The sequence below is a fragment of the Bos javanicus genome, chromosome 18 (assembly GCF_032452875.1).
Source record: "Bos javanicus breed banteng chromosome 18, ARS-OSU_banteng_1.0, whole genome shotgun sequence".
Taxonomy (NCBI): domain Eukaryota; kingdom Metazoa; phylum Chordata; class Mammalia; order Artiodactyla; family Bovidae; genus Bos; species Bos javanicus.
Genome location: NC_083885.1, coordinates 46,059,261 through 46,076,283, shown reverse-complemented (window position 1 = coordinate 46,076,283; position 17,023 = coordinate 46,059,261).

Sequence of the window (17,023 nt, the reverse complement as noted above, 5' to 3'; positions counted from 1 at the left end):
AGAGGCAGAGAACAACAAAAATAATTATTTTTGTTGTTATTTTGGGGGACCGCCTGGCACGGTCAGAACTCACATCCTTCACAAACGTTATGGTCCTTACAGCCAACTATGAGCCACACTGTGAACCTCTTTTTTGTAGCTGAGAACACTAAAGCACAGAGCTCTCAAGCAAGCCGCCTGAGGTCACACAGTGAACTTGGGAAGGGGCTGGCAATGGGAGAGAGAAAGGAGACTTCTGGATGCCCCCCAGATCTGCTCCTAGGAAACCCACAGTGCCCTGTGTCCACAGCAGCTCACTGCATAGCAGCTGAAAGTGAAACAGCCAAAGGCAAGCGTAGGTCTGATGCCCAGGCCTATCTGCACAGCACTGAACTGAAGTTCATACAACCCACACAAGGCTGTTAGTGCCCTACTGTGGTGGGTAGACCCTAAGGTGACCTCAGGGAGTCCCAACTCCCAGTGTCCATGCCTTTGTGTGACTACCCACCCTTCACTGTGACTTGCTTCCAACCAATAGAATATTATGAAGGTGTTGGGTGTTGCTCCTTTGATTAGGTTATATCACAGAAGACTATCTCAGCCATGTAGAGCAGGAGAGGCTTTTCTGGCTCGATGAAGCAGGCAGCTGTGTTGAGGAAGCCCACCTGGCAGGGAGCTGTGGGCAGCCTCTGGGAGCTCCAAGTGTCACCCTTTGAGGGTGAAGCCCTCTGAAAGCCAGAGTCTCTAGCACACGGCTGCAAGGGAATGATTTCTGCCAAAAATTTGAATGAGTTTGGAAGTATATTCTTCTCCGGTTGAGCCACCAGATAAGAACACATCCTGACCAACACCTTGACTGGGTAGAGGACTCGGCCAAGCCAAGTCTGGACTCCTGACCCACAGAAACTAGGGGATCATAAATGGTGCCGTTTAAGTTATGAAATGTATTGCAATTTTTTAAGCAGCAATAGGCAACTGATAACACCCAGCCATGCAACCCAGTCCAGTATTCTTACTTGGAGAATTCCATGGACAGAGGAGCCTGGCAGGCTACAGTCTACATGCCCACAAAAACGTTGGGCATGATTGAAGCAACTTAGCACAGCACACCCAGCCGTATCCCCCAGCCCACCACAAAGTCCTAGCATCGGCTGTCTCATGGATGGTTCCTGGATGCAGCAGTGGCTTCCTAACTTTGCTCAGAGGCCTGCTGGGCCAGGCATGGGGCAGGCTGGCAGCCTGGCTGTCAGTGCTCCCAGGAGCAATCCTTACTCATGAAGGGTGGGAATGGGACGGTAGACATCCAGCTTCCCCAGTCCTATATGGTACAACTCAGAGGCACATTCCACTCCTTCTCTCACAGGGTCCCCAGTGACCCCAGGGGGCACAGCTGCAGCCAGCTCTTTGGTTGCTGTTCAGTTACCGAGTCATGTCTGACTCTTTGTGACCCCAGGGCCTGCAGTACGCCAGGCCTCCTTGTCCCTCGTTATCTCCCAAAGTTTGCCCAAGTTCATGTCCACTGCATGGGAGATGCCATCCAGCCACCTCATGCTCTGATGCCCTCTTCTCCTTCTGCCTTAAATCTTTCTCAGTATCAAGGACTTTTCTATTGAGTTGGCTGTTTGCATCAGACAATCAAAATCTGGAGTTTAAGCTTCAGCATCAGTCCTTCCAATGAGTATTCAGGGTTGATTTCCCTTAAGATTAACTGGTTTGATCTCCTTGTTGTCCAAGGAACTCTCAGGAGTCTTTTCCAGCACCACAGTTCAAAGGCATCAGTTCCAGAGTTCGAAGGCATCAGCTCCACAGTTCGAAGGCATCAGCTCCTTAGGGCACCTTTTATCAGCTTACCCCGTACCCCACCTCATTTGTCCCTCCACTCTGCTTCCCAGGAAAATATCCTTCAGTATTTCAGCTCCCCATTTTCTATCCTGGGACTCCAAAGACATGAATTTAGACCTATTGTTGTCTCACAGGTCCCTGAGACTTGATTATTTTTCCTCCAGTATTCTCTACTGTTTAGGTTGAAGAATGTCTACTGATCTGTCTTCAAGTTCACTTTCTTCCTCTGTCATCTCCATTCTGCTCTTGAGTCCATCAAGTGAGCCTTTCACTTTGGTTTTTGTATTTTTCAGTCCTAACATTTCCATCTGGTTGTTCTTATAGTATCTTCTGTCTCCTTGTTGATGTACTCTATTGGATTAGGCAAAAAGTTTGCTTGGGTTTTTCTTTAAGAATGTATAGAAAAACAACATCAACAAAAAAACAAACCTTGAACAAACTTTTTGGCCAACCCAGTATTTTCATATTTGCTTTTAGGGAATCCTTAACAGAGATACCAACATTGCCAAGTCAGTGACTCCCTGAGCCAAGCAGGGGAAAGGCTTTGGGAGGCTGCTGTGATGTGGGAGTTCTAACATGGAGTGATGGGCCTGGTTCTTCTGAAAGTCCCATGTGATTCTGGAAATTGAGATGTTTGAGTGAAACTGTCCAACTGATGAATGTTTGTCTCAAACAAGTTTTCAAACACAGTGTCAGTCAAATAAGACACATGTGCAGGCTGAATTTAGCCCATGGCGGCTAATTTGAGAGCTCTTGTTTCAACCTTGATTAGGGTCAAGTGAATCATTTTCAATGATTCATTCAAAAAATATTTACTAAGTTGAAGTAGCCAGGGACAGTTTCTCTGAAGAGATGACATTTCAGATTGAGCCTGAATAACAAAAAACTGAGCAAGTAGGGATTTGGAGGAAGGACATATTAGTTTCCTATAGCTGCCGTGACAAATTACCACAAGCTTAATGCCTTAAATCACTGCAGATGGTGATTGCAGCCATGAAATGAAAAGACGCTTGCTTCTTGGAAGGAAAGTTATGACCAACCTAGACAGCATATTAAAAAGCAGAGACATTACTTTGCCAACAAAGGTCTGTCTAGTCAAGGCTATGGTTTTTCCGGTGGTCATGTATGGATGTGAGAGTTGGACTGTGAAGAAGGCTGAGTGCTGAAGAATCGATGCTTTTGAACTGTGGTGTTGGAGAAGACTCTTGAGAGTCCCTTGGACTGCAAGGAGATCCAACCAGTCCATTCTGAAGGAGATCAGCCCTGGGATTTCTTTGGAAGGAATGATGCTGAAGCTGAAACTCCAGTACTTTGGCCTCCTCATGTGAAGAGTTGACTCATTGGAAAAGACTCTGATGCTGGGAGGGATTGGGGGCAAGAAGAGAAGGGGATGACAGAGGATGAGATGGCTGGATGGCATCACTGACTCAATGGATGTGAGTCTGAGTGAACTCCGGGAGTTGGTGATGGACAGGGAGGCCTAGTGTGCTGCGATTCATGGGGTGGCAAAGAGTCGGACACAACTGAGCGACTGAATTGAACTGAATGCCTTAAAGCAATACACATTTTTAATCCTGTTGTTCTGAAGGTCAGAAGTCCAAAATGGGTCTTACTTGGCTAAAATCAAGGTGTCAGCAACTGAGTTCTTCTGGAGTCTTGAGAGGGAGAATTCATTTCCTTGCATCCTCCATCTTGCCTATGCCTCCAACTTCAAAGCCAGCAACATTGTATTTTTTTAATATTTGTTTTTATTTATTTATTTGACTGCACCACCAGGTCTTAGCTGAAGCATATAGGATCTAGTCTCCCGAGCAGAGATTGAGCCTGGGCTCCCCGCATTGGAAGGGCAGAGTCTTAGCCATTGGACCACGAGGGAAGACCCACCACATTATATTTTCACTGACTCTCTGACTGACTCTCTCTTTCTCTCTGACTCTCCTCCTTCCCTCTTCTTTTTTTTTTTTTTTTGGCTGGTCTTTGTTGCTGCTAGCAGGCTTTCTCTAGTTGCAGTGAGCACAGTCTACTCGCTACTCTCTAGTCGCAGTGTACACAGGCTTCTCATTGCAGTGGCTTCTTTTGTTGCAAAGCACAGGCTCTAGGGTGCGCAGGTTCAGTGGCTGCAGGGTGCAGACTGAGTTGCCCCGAGGCATGTGGAGTCTTCCCAGAGCAGGGATCAAAACTTTGTCCCCTGCATTGGAAGGTGGATTCTTAACCACTGGACCTCCAAGGAAGTCCTCCTGCTTCCCTCTTAGAAGAACTCCATGATTACATTGGGCCCACCCAATAATCCAAAATTATCTCCCCATTTCAAGATCCTTAACTTGGTCACACTTGCAAAGTCTCTTCCAGTGTGTCAACAACATATTCCTAGGTTCTGGGGGTTGGCAGCGACCCTCCTTGGGGCAACACTATTTAGCCTACTACCATAAGCAGTTCCAAGCAGAGGACGCGTTCATAAGGGCACTGGGTGGATGTCCGTGGTGGATGGAGCTGATGAGAGCAGGATGGACACCAAGGAGGTAGCCAGGGGCCAGACCACGTAGGGCTTGTGGGCCAGGATTTAGACTTTATTTGTAGTGAGGTGTCCATAGGGTCACAAAGAGTCGGACACGACTGAGCAACTTTCACTCACTGCAGTGAGATGGGAGCCATGGGAGGCTGTTGAGTAGTTGTAGGGACATGATCTGATGTCCACTGAAGAAGATAATACTGGCAGGAGCTCCTTACAGGTAGGGGAGGGGCAACCCATAGGGTGGAGCACAGAGTAGCGGCCACTCTCCACGTAGCCCACTAGATGATGAGAAACCTTCATCACCTAGCAGGAAAAATACCACTCCTTCCCACACCTCCAAGTACAGTGCAAGACTCAACATGCCCCATATTCCACTTTTAGCTATCCTCTTTCTACCTTTTCCTATTGCAATTTTTTAAAGACAAGGTTTAGAGCAGTTTTAGGTTCACAGCAAAGCAGCCGAAAGTACAGAGATGTCCCATGGATACCCCTGCCCCACACATGCATGGCCTCCCCCAGTTTCAGCATCTCCCACCGGTGTGGTTCATCTGTTACAACTGATAAACGTGCACTGACACATCATAATCATCCCAAGTGCATAGTTTATATAACGATGATTCAGTGTTCTCGACTTTGGCCATTTTGATAGGCATGTAGTGGTTTCTATTTTTCACAGGATGAAACTGAGGGCCAGAGAGGTGAATTCACTTGCCCATGGAAAGTTAGTGGATCAGTTACAGCGGCAAAACAAGATACTCCCAAATCAGAGATTTAAAATAGTAAGCATTCATTATTGCTTACAAGTCTGCAAACCAATTGTGTAGTTCTGGTCTCTGCTGGGATCGGTTGTTCATGACTCGCTGATCAGCAGTACCTAGGGTTGGCTCTACTGATTTTGGCTGAGCTCTCTCATGTTTAGGAGTTGGCTGCCGGTAGGCTGGACCAGGTGCCATTAGCTGGAGCAGCTGGGCTCTCCTCCATGTGATCTCTCATTCTCTAGCAGACCAACCCAGGTTTGTCCACAAGGTGGAGGTAGGGGTCCAAGAAACTGACTAGAAGCTGCAAGGCCTCTTGAGGTCCAGGCTCAGAACTAGCACGTGATCAGGACTGGGACAGGGTGGCCTTGGTTTGCCATGCAACCTGAAGGTCAGGTTTGTGGAAGACCCCTGGACAAGGTATCAGTTATCTACTGCCACATAATACCACCCAAGAGACTTCTCTGGTGGTCCAGTGGTTAAGAATCCTCCTTCCAATGCAGGGAACACAGGTTTAATCCCTAGTCAGGGAACTGCTATCCCACATGCTGGGGGCAAATAAGCTCAAACACTGCAATGAAAATCCCACATGCTGCAACTAGGATCCAATGCAGTCAAAAATAAATAAATGAAAAAACATTTTTTTAAAGAAGAGAAACCACCCAAAACACAGTAGCTTAATACAACAGTTGCTTCCTTCTCTCTCCAATCTGTAGGTTGCCAGTGTAGGCTGGGCTCACATGGGTGCTTCTTCAGGTCTTAGCTGGACTCATTCATGCATCTGTGATCTGTGGTCAGCTCTTGGAGGCTAGATGGCTCTGCTTCTGGGGGACAAAAGATAATCGGCTGGGGAACCTCTAATCTCTTATCCACTCATAGGTGAGCCCGGATTGTTCACAAGGTCATAGCAAGAGTCCAGAGAGCAAACAGGAGCTGGAAGCCTACCCTTAGAACTAGTTCAATATGACTCTCACCATGTTCTGTTGGCCAAAACAAGTTACAAGGTCAGCCCAGATTCAAGGGGTAGGGAAGTAGACTACATTTCTTGATGAGACGACTAGCAAAGTCACATACAGAATGTGTACATAAAGGAGTGACTATTACAATCATTATGTAATCACTCTACCAAGGGCAGTAAGTAACACAGCTGGGATTCTAATCTGGAATGCACACTGCTTCCACATAGCCTTCTCTTCTCAAGATGTATCACTTCTGTCCTCTCTTCAGCTTCCATACTTCCTCTAATATCTTCCCAATCTGGTATTTGAGCCCGCCAATAACTTTCTGTCTTAGAACAGATTTAGCTGTAACAAAAATCCAAGCAAAGTTATTTAAGCTAAGAAGGAATTTATTGGTTCTATGTGAAGTCAAGTAGGCCTTGGGAAGTATCACGACAAACAAAGCTAGTGGAGGTGATGGAATTCCAGTTGAGCTATTTTAATCCTAAAAGATGATGCTTTGAAAGTGCTGCACTCAATATGTCAGCAAATTTGGAAAACTCAGCAGTGGCCACAGGACTGAAAAAGGTCAGTTTTCATTCCAATCTCAAAAAAAGGCAATGCCAAAGAATGCTCAAACTACTGCACAATTGCACTCATCTGACATGCTAGTAAAGTAATGCTCAAAATTCTCCAAGCTGGGCTTCAGCAGTACATGAACTGTGAACTTCCAGATGTGCAAGCTGGTTTTACAAAAGGCAGAGGAACCAGAGATCAAATTGCCAACATCTGCTGGATCATGGAAAAAGCAAGAGAGTTCCAGAAAAACATCTATTTCTGCTTTATTGACTATGCCAAAGCCTTTGACTGTGTGGATCACAATAAACTGTGGAAAATTCTGAAAGAGATGGGAATACCAGACCAACTGAGTCGCCTCTTGAGAAACCTGTATGCATGTCAGGAAGCAACAGTTAGAACTGAACATGGAACAACAAACTGGTTCCAAATAGAAAAAGGAGTATGTCAGGGTTGTATATTGTCACCCTGCTTATTTAACTTGTATGCAGAGTACATCATGAGAAACGCTAGGCTGGAGGAAGCACAAGCTGGAATCGAGATTGCCGGGAGAAATATCAATAACCTCAGATATGCAGATGACACCACCCTTACGGCAGAAAGTGAAGAAGAACTAAAGAGCCTCTTGATGAAAGTGAAAGACGAGAGGGAAAAAGTTGGTTTAAAGGTCAACATTCAGAAAACTAAGATCCTGGCATCTGGTCCCATCACTTCATGGGAAATAGATGGGGAAACAGTGGAAACAGTGGCTGACTTTATTTTGGGGGGCTCCAAAATCACTGCAGATGGTGATTGCAGCCATGAAATTAAAAGACGCTTACTTCTTGGAAGGAAAGTTATGACCAACCTAAACAGCATATTAAAAAGCAGGGACATTACTTTGTCAACAAAGGTCTGTCTAGTCAGGGCTATGGTTTTTCCAGTAGTCATGTATGGATGTGAGAGTTGGACTATAAAGAAAGCTGAGCACCGAAGAATTGATTCTTTTGAACTGTGGTGTTGGAGAAGACTCTTGAGAGTCCCTTGGACTGCAAGGAGATCCAACCAGTCCCTCCTAAAAGAGATCAGTCCTGGGTGTTCATTTGGAAGGACTGATGTTGAAGCTGAAACTCCAATATTTTGGCCACCTGATGTGAATAGCTGACTCATTTGAAAAGCCCCTGATGCTGGGAAAGATTGAAGGCAAGAGGAGAAGCGGATGACAGAGGATGAGATGGTTGGATGGCATCACCAACTCAATGGACATGAGTTTGGGTAAACTCTGGGAGTTGGTGATGGACAGGGAGGCCTGGCATGCTGTGGTTCATGGGGTCGCAAAGAGTCAGACATGAGTGAGTGACTAAACTGAACTGAACTGAACTGGAATCAAGAAGTCCAGGGGCAGGTCTTGCTTCAGGCACAGTTAGATCCAGGTGCTCCAAAATGTTCTCCAGTATCATCTTCCTTCATCTCTCTACCCCACCCTTTTTCTGTGTTGCCTTAATCCTCAAGCAATGCTTCCTTAGAAGAGATGAGGGCTACTCCAGGATCATATCACAGCAGCTTAGCAACCTTGACGGAAAGAGAACAGACCTCCAGTAACAACAGCAACAGTGGAGCACTTACTGTGTGCCAGACATCGTTCTAAGAACTTGGCAAGTTTAATTTATCACTCCTCACCATACTCTACAAGGCATAATCATCATCCCCATGTTACAGATGAGGGAACTGAGGCACAGAGAGGTTAAGATCCATATCCAAGGGTACATAGGGGAGCTTCCGTGGTGGCTCAGCGGTAAAGAATCCTCCCACCAATGCAGGAGACATGGGTTCGATCCCTGATCTGGGAAGATTCCACATGTGGTGGAGCAGCTAAACTTGTGCATCACAACTATTGAGCCTGTGCTCTAGAACCCTGGAGCCACAACTACTGAGCCTGTGGGTCCTCGGGCCTGGGCTCTGCAATAAAAGAAGCCACTGCAATGAGAAGCCCACATACTGCAACTAGAGTAGGCCCATTTGCTACAAATAGAGAAAAGCCAAGCAGCAACAAAGACCCAGCACTGCCTGGAATAAATAAATAATGTTAAAGGTAATAGGTAATACACAGGTAATAAATGTTGGGGCTGGGAGTTGAACCCAACCAGGTTGGCGCCAGAGGTTTTGCTCTTAATTACTTACCTAGTCTGGTGAAAAAAAAAGGAGAAAGTGTTAGTCACTCAGTCACGTCTGACTCTTGGGACCCCATGGACTATAACCAGGCTCCTCTTCCATGGGATTTTCCAGGCAAGAACAGTGGAGTGGGTTGCCATTTCCTTCTCCAGGAGAATCTTCCCAACCCAGGAATTGAACCCAAGTCTCCTGCATTGCAGGCAGATTCTTTACCAATTGAGTTAGTCTGGTGGGAAAGTAGTAATAATAGCCAATCCTGTTCACAGCAGATACTCTGACACTAGGGCTTCCCAGGTGGCGCTAGCGGTAAAGAACCTGCCTGCCAATGGAGGTAGACATAAGAGACATGGGTTCGATCCCTGGTTGGGAAGATTCCCTGGAGGAGGGCAGAGCAACCCACTCCAGTATTCTTGCCTGGAGAATGCCTTGGACAGAGGAGCCTGACAGGCTACTGTCTATAGGGTTGCATAGCATTGGACATGTCTGAAGTGACTTAGTACACATGCTCTCTGACACTGTCTGAAACATCAGAATATGATAGTAATAATAATAATATCCATTCAATCCTTCCAGCAACCATATGGAGTAGGCACTGTTATTATCTCCATTTTACAGATGGGGAAATTGAGGCAATGAGAAGATAGGCAATGAGTGTTAGGTCACATGTGGGGCAAAATGAGACTTGGACCCAGAGACTGGGGTTCAGAATCTGTATCTGCTGCCTTTAGGGTCCCACTCCAGAGCCAGGGGAGAGCTCAGCCTTTGAGAAGTTGATGCAGTGAAATGGAGGGAGGCCCTGGGACAGCCCAGCTCTCACCAGCAGCGTCCGCCCCTCCCTCCCCTCCCCTCCACCCGCCGCCTGGCACAGCCTTCCCAGAACCCACTTATGAACAGACTGACCTAATGCAGGCTGGGGCTGGACGGCTGAGACCAGACAAACAGGCAGTGGCCCGGAGAGGCTGTGTGAGCTGGTGCCAAGGCGGGCATGGGGTGGGAGGGATAACACCTGGTGTGTCACAGGGCAGCTGGGGGTTGGACACCAGTTAGACCTCTGCAAAACAGCCCTTGCCCACCAACTGCCCCAAGAGGGAGGCTGGGCAGGATGCCAAGTCACATTTAATGCATTGATGAGAAACCGAGAGGTGGCTATTTATAACCTTTCCATTTGCCTGCCAACTGAGAACTGAGTGAGCGTAGTAACATCCCACAAGCAGATTGCAGATGAGCCCACCCCCCTGTTAACACAGACAGCTAGCGTGCCTTGCCACATGGGCTCATTTGTTCTCATAACCGGGGAAACCGAGGTCCTCTTATTCCCCATAGCTGGGACAAGGCTGGGAATAGAACCCAGAAGGACTCAGCCCACCCAACAAATCACCTGGGCTGCCCGGTCAGGACCCTGCCAACAGTTCCTTCGAGGACAAAAGTCTTCTCAGTTTTTTGTGGGAATCTTTGAAACATTTTACCACCTCCTACTGATGCTTTTGAACTGTGGTGCTGGAGAAGACTCTTGAGAGTCCCTTGGACTGCAAGGAGATCCAACCAGTGCATCCTAAAGGAGATCAGTCCTGGGTATTCTTTGGAAGGAATGATGCTAAAGCTGAAACTCCAGTACTTTGGCCACCTCATGTGAGGAGTTGACTCATTGGAAAAGACTCTGATGCTGGGAGGGATTGGGGGCAGGAGGAGAAGGGGACGACAGAGGATGAGATGGCTGGATGGCATCACCGACTCAATGGACATGAGTTTGAGTGAACTCCGGGAGTTGGTGATGGACAGGGAGGCCTGGCGAGCTGCGATTCATGGGGTGGCAAAGAGTCGGACACGACTGAGTGACTGAACTGAACTGAACTGTCATCTTTCCTCACCCACCCCTTCCTCCCCACACTCTTCCTTTCTCTTTGATATTAAAATATTTTCCTCTTTCTTGTTTATGTCTTTTTATTAAGGCAATCATCATAACACAATAGGGAACATAGAGAGGGATGGGGTGCCCTCAGCCCTCCACAGATGGAGACTCACCCAGCCTCAGCCAACTCTCTAATAAATGCTATTGGTAGACCCAAGGCTCAAATCAGAGTACTCCACCCACATTGATTATAATGTCAAGGTGGCTCCCCCAGGTTGTGGCTCCCCCAGGCTATATCTCCTGATGCATTTAGAATTTGCCATCCTCCTCGGGCTTCCCAAGTGGTGCTAGTAGTAAAGAATCGGCCTGCAAATGCAGGAGACACGAGAGCTGCGAGTTCAATCTCTAGGTCAGGAAGATCCCCTGGAGAAGGAAATGACAACCAACTCCAGCATTCTCTCCTGGGAAATCCCATGGATACAGGAGCCTGGCGGGCTACAGTCCATGGGGTCACAAAGAGTCAGACAAGACTGAGCAACTAACACAACACACAGACACCTTCCCGCCACTGGTGCTCTCAGCACCCTGCCCAGACGAGGATCTGGTCACTGTGGTTGAAATTCAAGCAAGCGCACCAGAAATGAATCAAGAAAGCATCCACCTTTGGAGAAATCTGATGTTTGGTTTATTCTTACTCTGTAGTGATCTTTTGTGGCAAGAGGTTCACAGAGGCGTCCCCAGTGTGATGACTTTTTGAGGGACAGGTGTTGCTGCTTTGTGCCTCAGTTTCCCCCTTGTTGTTGGAAGGATCAAATGAAATGATACATGTGTAGTGCCTAGAACAGTGTCTGGCCCAACACACCTTTCGTCAGTGTTTGTTGTGGTAGCTGCTGCTGCTGCTAAGTTGCTTCAGTCGTGTCCGACTCTGTGCAACCCCATAGACGGCAGCCCATCAGGCTCCCCCATCCCTGGGATTCTCCAGGCAAGAACACTGGAGTGGGTTGCCATTTGCTTTTCCAATGCATGAAAGTGAAAAGTGAAAGTGAAGTCGCTCAGTCGTGTCCGACTCTTGGAGATCCCATGGACTGCAGCCTACCAGGCTCCTCTGTCCATGGGATTTTCCAGGCAAGAGTACTGGAGTGGGGTGCCATTGCTGATGCTGGTGTCATTCAATTCTGGCTTTGGAGAGCTTTAGGCAGGACACCAGTCAAAGCCCTATGGGCTTGCTCACATGGACTGCTCCTAGCCTCACGCTTCCAGGCTGAGTCTTCCCTACTTGCAGACTGTCCAGCTTCCAGTGGGGGCCTCCAAAGCTCCATCATCAGCTCTCATGTTGTTGCCCCCTTTTCCAAGATACCATCGGTGGGGTGTGGACACTAACACGAATGAGAGGTACAATCACTTGGGACCACAGAAGTGGAGGCTGCCAGGTTCAGAGATTCACGACTTCCCGTCTCATTTCCTGCCGGCCCGTAATGATCCTGCCACGGTCCCCACCCCCACCCCTGTCTCCTCCTCACACCTCTTCCGCCCTCCAGAGTCTGCGGTTCCTCCTCTGTCACAGTTTCCACATCTCTTAACAAGATGTTTCTGCCTTTGGTTTTTGACTCACAAAATGGTTTGTTACCCACAAAGCCATTGTCTGTCGACTTCCTGCCCTGGAAGATGCAGATTCTATTTCCACCATCCTCTTCTGATGTGAAGATACCACTCAGCCTCCCGGGGCCTCAGTTTCCGAATCCATAGCTGAGAATAATAACAGAACTTACCTCATGAGGGGCTTTCCTGGTGGCTCAGATGATAAAGAATCTGCCTGCTAATGCAGGAGACACAGGTTCAATCCTTGGGTTGGGAAGATCCCCTGGAGAAGGGCGTGGCAACCCACTCTAGTATTTTTAATTGGGAAATCCCATGGGCAGAGGAGCCTGCTGGGTTACAGTCCATGGGGTCACAAAAGAGTCGGTCAGGACTTATCGACTAAACAACAACAACAACAAATGTCATAAGGTTGTTTGAGGAGTAAATGAACTCACTCATGTGATGTCCTTAGAACAGGACCTTGGCTGCTGCTGTTGTTATAATCACCATCATCATTTTTGGTTTCTCTGTTAGTTATTTTCATAACTCTCAACAAGAAAGATTTTCAGTTCTTACTTTTTCTCTTCCTCGGTCTGAGGGCCTCGGAAGACTGAGGGCCTGGCAGTCAAGGGGCATGGACAGTCATCAGCTGCTGAAAACAGTATCCTTGGGTGACACTGCAGCAGGAGAAAAGGGCCAGCTGGACTGCTGCCGAGAAAGATCCAGAATTCTGCCTGGTCTGAGCCATGATTAGTTTAGGTATCTGCCACAGTAGTGGAACCAGTTGCCTAGGCTTTTACTTTTCCCTCAATATTTAGTTATGAAAACTTTCAAACCGACAGAAAAGTTAAGCGCGGTTTACCATAATATGCATATATCTGTCATCTAGATTTTGCAATTGTTGACATTTTTCCATGTTTGCCTCATCATATACCTGTCTTTGGGCTTCTCTGGTGGCACAGACAGTAAAGAATCTGCCTGCAATGCAGGAGACTGGGATTCAATCCCTGGGTTGGGAAGATCTGCTGGAGAAGGGAATGGCTACCCATTCCAGTAATTCTTGCCTGGAGAATTCCAGGGACAAAGGAGCCTGGCAGGCTACAGTCCATGGGGTTGCAAAGAGTCAGACGAGTGACTGGGCACACCACACACCTGTCTTTCCCTTCTTTCGTTCATTGATCCGTATGGTTTATCTGACGAAGTTTGAAAATATGTGTTTATTTGGCTGTGCCAGGTCTTGGTTGTGGCACACAGGATCTTCCATCTTTGCTGGGGCGTGCGGGATCTCTAGTTGCAGCATGTGAACTCTTAGTTTCAGCGTGTGGGATCTAGTTCCCTGACCAGAGATGGAACTGGAGCCCCTGGAGTTGGGAGCACAGAGTCTTAGCCACCAGACCACCAGGGAAGTCCTCTCTGATGGATAATAAGTTAAAATAAAGTATTTAAAAGCAGTACTCTTAAACCCTTAAATTTTAGCTTTCGAGTCACTAGAGTTCAATGTTCACAGTTCAAAATGAGCTAAATTTTGCATAAGTGAAAAGCACACACTTTACTTGTGCAGTTTTGACTAGTGCATATACTGTAGTGATATATAGTAGTAGTGGACTAGCCGTAGTGGTTTAGTCGCTAAGTCGTGTCCAGCTCTCGTGACCCCATGGACTGTAGCCTGCCAGGCTCATCTGTCCATGGGATTGTCCAGGCAAAAATACTGGGGTGGGTTTCCATTTCCTGCTCCAGAGGATCTTCCCGACCTAGGGGTTGGATCCATGGGCGTTGCAGGCGCATGCTTTACCAACTGAGCTACCAGGGAAGCCCAACAAACCCCTATTCAGATAATGAACATTTCCATCATCCCATAAAGTTTCTTTTTATCCCCCCACTCCAGCCCCTAAAGCAATCATGGTTCTGATATTTTTATACATTAACTGTTAAATTATTAAAGTTGATACATGTATGCTCTGGGAGTGACCTTAATTAAAAATTTTGTTGGTTGGTGGCTAGAAATTCACTGTTCCCGTCTACAGAATACGGAGACCATAGTCAACACCATGGGAGAAGGCAATGGCACCCCACTCCAGTACTCTTGCCTGGAAAATTCCATGGACAGAGGAGCCTGGTAGGCTGCAGTCCATGGGGTCGCCAAGAGTCGGACACGACTGAACTACTTCACTTTCACTTTTCACTTTCATGCATTGGAGGAGGAAATGGCAACCCACTCCAGTATTCTTGCCTAGAGAATCCCAGGGATGGGGGAGCCTGGTGGGCTGCCATCTATGGGGTCACACAGAGTCGGACACGACTGAAGCGACTTAGCAGCAGCAGCAGCAGCAGCAGTCAACACCATGATACCAGCAGTGCCTGGGACTGGAGATGCAGTGCTGACAGCCAGGCCCATTCTGGTGAAGGCTGTGGTCTGAGCCCTGAATGAGCCATAGTGTTTAAGTTCCTGTGCCGTTTTGCGTGCATAACTCCTCCTGGATGTACCACATAAGATGCTACTGGCCAAAATAAGGGAAGAATAAGTTCCAAACATCTTAAAATTAAAAGCCTTTATTATTTGACAAAACACTAGCTCCATAAGGTAGGGAGGCTCTACAGAGGTCAATGCATGAGTTGACTGGCATCCTCATGGACTAGGATTTCCTGGCATGTTGGCAACGTCATCCCTCGAGGTGGCAATATGGCTGCCATGATTCCAGCCATTATTTCTGATAGATGCAAAACATTATAATTTCACACTTCATTTTGCTAAAATTCTACTCTGCCTGCTTTCTTCGCATACTTGAAGTGTCTAGCCTCTCTGGTTTGGCTCTTTGCTTTGCTCAGTGGAATTCTTGACTTTGGTTTTGAGGATCTTAGCTCTTCTAAGTGGAAAAGGTACTTTCTTTGAAGTGAGAAAATCAGACCCTCCTCAGCATCATTAAACTCCTCATGAAAATATTCTTTGTAGGCCCCATGAACTTCAGAGACAATTAATAGATCTCATGAAAGAAAACTTGAACCTTCCAAAATCTGTAATTCTGATTTGTTGTCTTACTTAATAATTTATTTCCCTGAGAATAATACTTAACTTGGCATGTAGATTCTGAAAAGGATAAATATTTGTGAGTTTTTTCTTTGTTAAACCAGAAGAATGTTATTACCACCCCCCTCTTATCTCACATGGTTGGAGGGGAAAAGAAACACAGACTCTCTTACGATTTTGCTTTAGACTAAGTGTTTAGAAGAATCAAATCCCATGGCAATTAATGCCTCCTCACATTGCCCTATTTTCTGTGGGAGGCTGAAAAAGGAAGTTTCCCCTGTGTTATTTTTTTAAGAGAAGCACAGTTTATCCCAGAAATCTTCCACTAACCACTCCCCAACCGACTTCCCCTCATATTATCTTGGGCAGTAGGGGTCACACAGAGTCGGACACGACTGAAGTGACTTAGCAGCAGCAGCAGCTGTGTGTCATAGCCCCTTTTAGAACCAATCTCTAACAAAAAGACAAGCACCATGACAAGCTTAGACTGATTTTTCTAAATACATGTACAGGGCTAACAGACAAGCTAATAAAATCAGGGCTCTGCCTACAAAGAAGAAGAAAGGAAAATGGATTTGCATATTAATAATGCAGATTCCCAGTTCCTGCTGCTGGTTGCTCCTAGGGTTGTCCCACTTCTGGCCTGACACTTTGATTCTTCTTTTCTCCCTCTGGTTGAGTGAACTTCAAACACTCAGGCCTCAAAAAATAGGAGCCTCTCAAGAAGGAGTGGCTTAGGAGTAAAGGAAGTACCTGCGCACATCTCTCAAGGGGAAAGTACCTAAACTTGACTGTCTGCATATCTTTGAGGCTTTGTTATCAATCAGACTTTCTGTTGCAAATAACTAGATTTAAGCACAAAGAGAACTTACTGATTCTTAGAATGGAGAAGTCCAAGGGGAATTGGATTTCAGGCATGGCTGAATCCAGGTGCCTGTAGATTCAGGACTGTGCCTCTCTCCTTCTCTCACCTCTGTTTCCCCCAATATTGATTTCATTTTCAGGCAGGTCCTTTCCCCCCCCCCCCCCCAGCAGTTGTAACCTTACAGCTTACCAGATAAGTTACCAAGTCAGAACAAAAACTCAGCTTTCTGAGCAGCTCTGACGAAAGTCCTACAGCTCTCAGTGGCTTTATTTGGATGATGTGCTCATTTCTGAAGCTGGGGGGTGAGGTTGGCCCCATCCAGATCACACAAAGAGAACAGAAGGATGGTTCCCAAAAGAAGATGAGATGTGGGAATTAATGCCCATGAGGCTAACTTATCTCTTATATAGAGAGAGTCAGCCATTGGAGGCACCAAACAATCCTGTTTTATCATGAAGAGCAGTTTAGTTGCTAACAGGGTGATAAGGGGCTAAATTAGCTGGAGGTGGTCAGGGAAGGCATTGCGGAAAAGCCGATGTTGGAAGCGGAACCCTGAGGGATAAAAGAAAGTGTTTCAGAGGAAGGGACCTACAAGGGCAGACGACCAGAGGGAAATCAACATTTGATGGATGAGTGCATAAATACATGAATGAATGGATGTACAGATGGAAGCCTATAGGTGGGGACTGTATATGAGAGCCCATCTCTCTGCTCAGAAGGAACCCATGAGCCCTCATAGTGAGGTAGGAGATACATGGGCTTCAGGTTGGAAATTTATAATCAGCCACCCTTCTGCTTGCATTTCTTGAGATAAGAGAGAGGTAGGCTCCAGTTGAGGAATTTACAGGGAACAAAAACAGGGTAAATAGTCAGTCTTTGTCTCTTACCTCAAGGGAATAATCACGGCAAGGACAAAGAAAGGAAAAAACCCTGTCTGATAATGGAGACACTAC